We start from the raw sequence: 6,000 nt of genomic DNA on the forward strand, positions 1-6,000 counted from the left end.
TATGTGATCAAAGAACTTCCAAAGAACATTTATGTTTCCCCATTTGATTATCAGTACTTTATGAAATTTCATCATTTATGAACAAAACAACTCGAATGCAGCATTTTGAGGACAAACTGTAGAGCAGGTTTGTAAAGTTCTTTGTGCCTGATGTCAACCAAGGTTTGCTTGAGCCAGTTTTCTTAAATCTTCCATCCTGTCTTACTCATTTCCAGAGTACATGGTAGCAATGTACAGTATCTTATCAACCAATATATAGACATAGAAACAAATTAAGAAAACAGGAAGGACATCTCCTAACATTTCTTAAAGGGTTGGCTCATGTTACTGGTTAATCTACCCTGATTTCAATGAGACTTTTGGTCATTCCTATTACAAATATTTATAATATGCCCACTATAAACAAAGGATTTTGCTACCATGAGTGGATGATAAAGAAATAAATAAGACAGTCCCTGCTTTCAAGAAGTTTGAAGTTTTGGGAGAAATATATAAACAACTCTTACATAAGGTAAAATGGGATAAATGCTGCAAGAAAGGTTCAAAGTGTTTGGGGTATATTTGAGAAAGAAGGGATTAATTATGACTGGGAGTGTTCTTAGAAGAGGTAATAGAGTTTGTGTTGGGAATTCAAAAGTGGCAAGTACACCAATAGTAGACATTCCTCAAAAGACGTTACCACTAGAGCTACTTGAGCAAAGCTGCTGAGGCAAGACAGAATAGACTATATTCTGGGAGAACACCAACAACTGTTGAGTGTGGTTCAAGAGAAGTGTCATGCAAGATAAGGCTGAAAAGAAGTTTAAAGATCCAAGAGTGAAGCATTGTGCTTTGAATTCTATGTTTAGAGGCGAATCACCAAAGTTTCTAATTGGAGGATTAGGAGATCAGTTAGAAGGCTGTTGAAATGGTCTAAGAGTCCAAAAATGAAGAGTTGACTGAGGACAGGAGCAGAGGATGTGGTGAATGGGGAGCCCGGAGGCATAAGGTAGAGGTAGAATCAAAAGGTCCTGGCAGGTGATGGGATGTTGAAGATGAGGGAAACCACGGAGCAATTAGAATCTTGGCATTGCTTTGCCATGAACGAGGAAGGGCCCAGGGAGGAGCAGCTTTATGAAGGGAGAAGAGATGGGGTGAAGAAGGAAGAGTGACAACTTCATTTTGGTCTAGTGGTATCTGAAGCTTATTACTATTATTTTTTTTAATCAGAGTCTTGCTCTGTGGCCCAGGCTGGAGTGCAGTGGTGTGATCTTGGCTCACTGCCACCTCTGCCTCCCGGGTTTAAGTGATTCTCCTGCCTCAGCCACCTGAGTAGCTAGTACTACAGGTGCCCGCCACCATACCCGGCTAATTTTTGTATTTGTAGTAGAGATGGGGTTTCACCATGTTGGCCAGGCTGGTCTCAAACTCCTGACCACAGGTGATCTGCCTGCCTCGGCCTCCCAGAGTGTTGAGATTACAGGCATGAGCAATGGCACCTGGCCTCTGAAGTATTTTTGTAATAATGATGTAGGGAAGTCCAGCAGGTAGTGAAAATGCATTTTTGGAATTTTGAAGAGCAGTCAGGGTTAGGTTCTTAGGCTCAGAGATGAAGAGTATTAACTAAAGAATGAAGTTTACAAAGAAAGGGGATGACGAGCTCTTTTTATACTATAGAAATACTATATTATTGGCCAGGTGTGGTGGCTCAAGCCTGTAATCCCTGCACTTTGGGAGGCTGAGGTGGGTGGATCAGGAGGTCAGGAGATCGAGACCATCCTGGCTAACATGCTGAAACCCCGTCTCTACTAAAAAATACAAAATATTAGCCAGGCGTGGTGGTGGACGCCTGTAGTCCCAGCTACTCGGGAGGCTGAGGCAGGAGAATGGCTTGAACTTGGGAGGCAGAGCTTGCAGTGAGCCGAGATCGTGCCACTGCACTCCAGCCTGGGCAACAGAGCAAGACTCTGTCTCAAAAAAAAAAAATAAAAATAAAAATAAATAAATAAAAATAAATAAATGCTATATTATCCACATTTGAAGTAAATTTATTGTATTGGGAGACACAGAAACAAAAGCATTAGCATTTACTAAGCATAACTGCCTAAAGAGGAAAAGGTATACAAAAAGGAAAAACATTAATAGGGTAAGAAAAGACTTAAGGATTCTAGGGAAAGAAGTATGTATCACCCTCAGGGCCTAATTGAAAGAAGTATTTGATTGAAGGATGTCTCATTATTGGGGGATTTAAAATTTTCTAATGGGTCATTGAAATGTTGTATAATATATTTACACAAAATTTGGATAGGACAGATTACAGGGCTTTCCAGGCAGCCATTGAACTGGAAAAATACTTTTACCTGCTATACTTAAGTCCTTCTAATCAAGTAAAAGACATTTCTAGTTATATGTAATTTGACTATGATTTCCCCAATGGTTGCCCAAAATGGAATGGGCTTCATTGGGAGGCCTTACATTTTCCACTCAGGAAATGTTCAAGAAAAATCTGATCGGCCATTTGTTGAGGATATTTCAAAAGGCATCCCTACTTTGAGTGGGAAACTCACCTCAGTGACACCCTGAATGTGAGAGGTTTCCATGTTGTTTCCAGGATTGGTTGCTCAGGACTGTGTCAGGCACTGTCTATAAGAAGCTGGTTACTGTCCTCTGACAATCCTGTTGTTAATTCTCATGGAACCCAAAGTGGAAAGGACCACAGAAAATTGTAAATAATTAGTGGCTTTCATCTTTCCTCATGATTCTTATTTTTCTAACTTTTTTTTAAAATTTGAGACGGAGTCTTGCTCCGTCGCCCAGCTGGAGTGTAGTGGCATGATCTCGGCTCACTGCAGCCTCCACCTCCTGGGTTCAAGCCATTCTCCTGCCTCAGCCTCCCAAGTAGCTGGGACTACAGGCACACACCAGCATGCTCAGCTAATTTTTGTATTTTTAGTAGAGATGGGGATTTCACCACATTGGCCAGGATGGTCTTGATCTCTTGACCTCGTGATCTGCCTGCCTTGGCCTCCCAAAGTGCTGGGATTACAGGCGTAAGCCACTGTGCCCCACCAATTCTTATTTTCTAACCTTTTAACGTTTTCAGTTCCTGGGTGTGAAGAATAAGAATGAAAACATGTTTTAATGGATGTTTTATTTTGTTTAAATTTTGAAAGGGGCCATAAAGAGAAGATTTATTTTTAAACAATATCTTTGAAAGTGCATATCCCCCTTTGCATGTGTCTGCTTTGCCTTCAACTTTCCACCCTGCTGTGAGTAGCACTAGAGCTGAGCCAATGCCCCTTGAACTTCGCAGCCTGAAAAACCATGAGCTAAATAAACCTCTTTCCTTTATAAATTAAAAAAAAAATGTTGAGCCAACTTTTTGGGTTTAAATGAAAAAATTATCAAAGTATGTTATCATAGTTGACAACTTGATACCAATACAAAATGCCTTATATGTTTTTGAATTGACTACAACATTGAAAATTTTGTCTATACATACTTGATACACTTAATTACTTAGCTTTTTTTTTCTTTTTTTTTTTTGAGACATAGTCTCACTCTGCAGCCTAGGCTGGAGTGCAGTGGCACGATCTCAGCTCATTGCAAGCTCCGCCTCCCGGGTTCACGCCATTCTCCTGCCTCAGCCTCCCGAGTAGCTGGGACTACAGGCGCCCGCCACCACGCCTGGCTAATTTTTTTTGTACTTTTAGTAGAGACGGGGTTTCACCGTGTTAGCCAGGATGGTCTCGATCTCCTGACCTCGTGATCCACCTGCCTGGGCCTCCCAAAGTGCTGGGATTACAGGCCTGAGCCACCGCACCCAGCCTATTTGAATTTTAATTGCTTTTCTGTGCTTGGAATATGTGTTTATGCTCACTATTGTCATATAATTAGTCCAACTGAAAATGGAAAAACTGAAAATAGTCTTCATAAATCTTTTTTAAAACATTTTTTAAATAAATTTTTTTTGTTTTAATAGAGATGAGGTCTTGCTGTGTTGCCCAGGCGGGTCTCAAACTCCTGGGCTCAAGTGATCCTGCTGCCTTGGCCTCCCAAAGTGCTGGAATTACAGGTGTGAGCCACCATGTAAAGACAGCCAGTCTTTGTACATATTAAATAAAAATAAAGATAAAATATAACTACTTAGTATCTTCGTCTACTCCAGTAGTGCTTTTATAATAGATTAAAAATAAGATTTTTGTTCTATCGTTTTGCCGTTTTGTAGTCAGAGTCAGTATTAGTTCAATGTGTAGTCTCGTTAGCAAGCATCATAGTCACATCTACTTTGCTAACAATAGGTGGCACCAGCACACAAGCATCTCATCTGTATTCAACCCAACAGAAATACCAAGAGATAGGAGGGAAATAGAAAATATTCAAAATGCTCGAAGGCAACGAATTCAATTCTGATGAACAGATATGTTGGGGAGCCACGTGAAATAAGAGTTGTGCTCCAGTGGGTAGGCGCTTCAAACTATGGACATAAATGCCCAAATATGTGAGGTAGTTTGGTCTTTTATTGAGAAAAATGAAAGAAAAACAAGCTGTCTTGGGAAATGTCTAACCAGAAAATCTATCTGATTTCTCAAAATAAATTCTGAAGAACAGAGGACACCAACGATTGTACCTGTGTGTCACACTACAACACTGGCAGAAGTAGAAGCTGCATGAGAGAGTGGGGAAGAAAAAGCAAGAAGGGTAGAAATAGGATGATAATCAAATGCCCCAGGACTTTGAAACTTCAAAAAAAAGGTGTTATGTACTTTCTGCTTATTTTTTCCTAAAATGTATAAAAAGCGTGCTGATCATGTAGATGACTAAGAAAATGTCCTCAGGGGAGAGAAAAACCCATGAAGATGGAGAATTGATTACAATTATCATACGTTTCTCGTCACTTAGGTTTTGCATTTGTAAAACTAGCACACATGAAAATTTACTTTTATTAATTTTTTCTTATTCTTTTTCTTTCTCTTTCTTTCTTTTTCTTTTTCTTTTTTTTTTTTTTGAGACGGAGTCTTCCTCTGTTGCCTAGGCTGGAGTGCAGTGGCACAGTCTTGGCTTACTGCAATCTCCGCCTCCTGGGTTCAAGCAATTCTCCTGCCTCAGCCTCCCGAGTAGCTGGGGTTACAGGCAGCCGCCACCATACCCAGCTAAATTTATTGTATTTTTAGTGGAGACAGGGTTTCATCATGTTGGCCAGGCTGGTCTCAAACTCCTGACCTCAAGAGATCCGCCTGCCTTGGCCTCCCAAAGTGCTGGGATTACAGGCGTGAGCCACCATGCCTCACCCTTTTATTAATTTTTTCTTAAGAAGCAGTGCAATTTGGGTGTTTATCACCAGAGTGGTGCCAACCTTCACTACACAAAGGTTTCTTTTAAAATAAGCTAAATTTAATTGTATATCACCTTGTAAAAACCTAATTGCTGTTAAATTTTCTCTTTAAACTAAAATCTTTATTGAAATAAGAGCACAACAATCAATGGATTAATTTAATACCTCTGAGTCTCCTTCATTTATTTGTGAAATGTAAGGAAGGAATATTTTAAATGTTCCTCCACTGTTGTATAAGAATGATATATGATTTAGAGCAAGAATTAAGGAAATATAAACACCCAAGTACAACAGTACAACTAAATATCTTATTATGAATACTTTAAAGTTAATTAATTTTTTTCCTTCTAGTTATAGGTTGACAAATTTATTTTGAATCTTTTTTTTTTTTTTTTTTTTTTTGAGACGGAGTCTCACTCTGTCTCCCACGCTGGAGGCCAGTGGCACGGTCTCCGCTCACTGTAAGCTCCGCCTCCTGGGTTCACACCATTCTCCTGCCTCAGCCTCCCGAGTAGCTGGGACTACAGGCGCCCGCCACCACGCCCAGCTAAATTTTTGTGTTTTTAGTAGAGACGGGGTTTCACCATGTTAGCCAGGATGGTCTCGATCTCCTGACCTCGTGATCCGCCTGCCTCGGCCTCCCAAAGTGCTGGGATTACAGGCGTGAGCCACCACGCCTGGCCTAT

This window comes from Gorilla gorilla, chromosome 14 (assembly GCF_029281585.2).
Source record: "Gorilla gorilla gorilla isolate KB3781 chromosome 14, NHGRI_mGorGor1-v2.1_pri, whole genome shotgun sequence".
In the NCBI taxonomy this organism is placed as follows: Eukaryota; Metazoa; Chordata; class Mammalia; order Primates; family Hominidae; genus Gorilla; species Gorilla gorilla.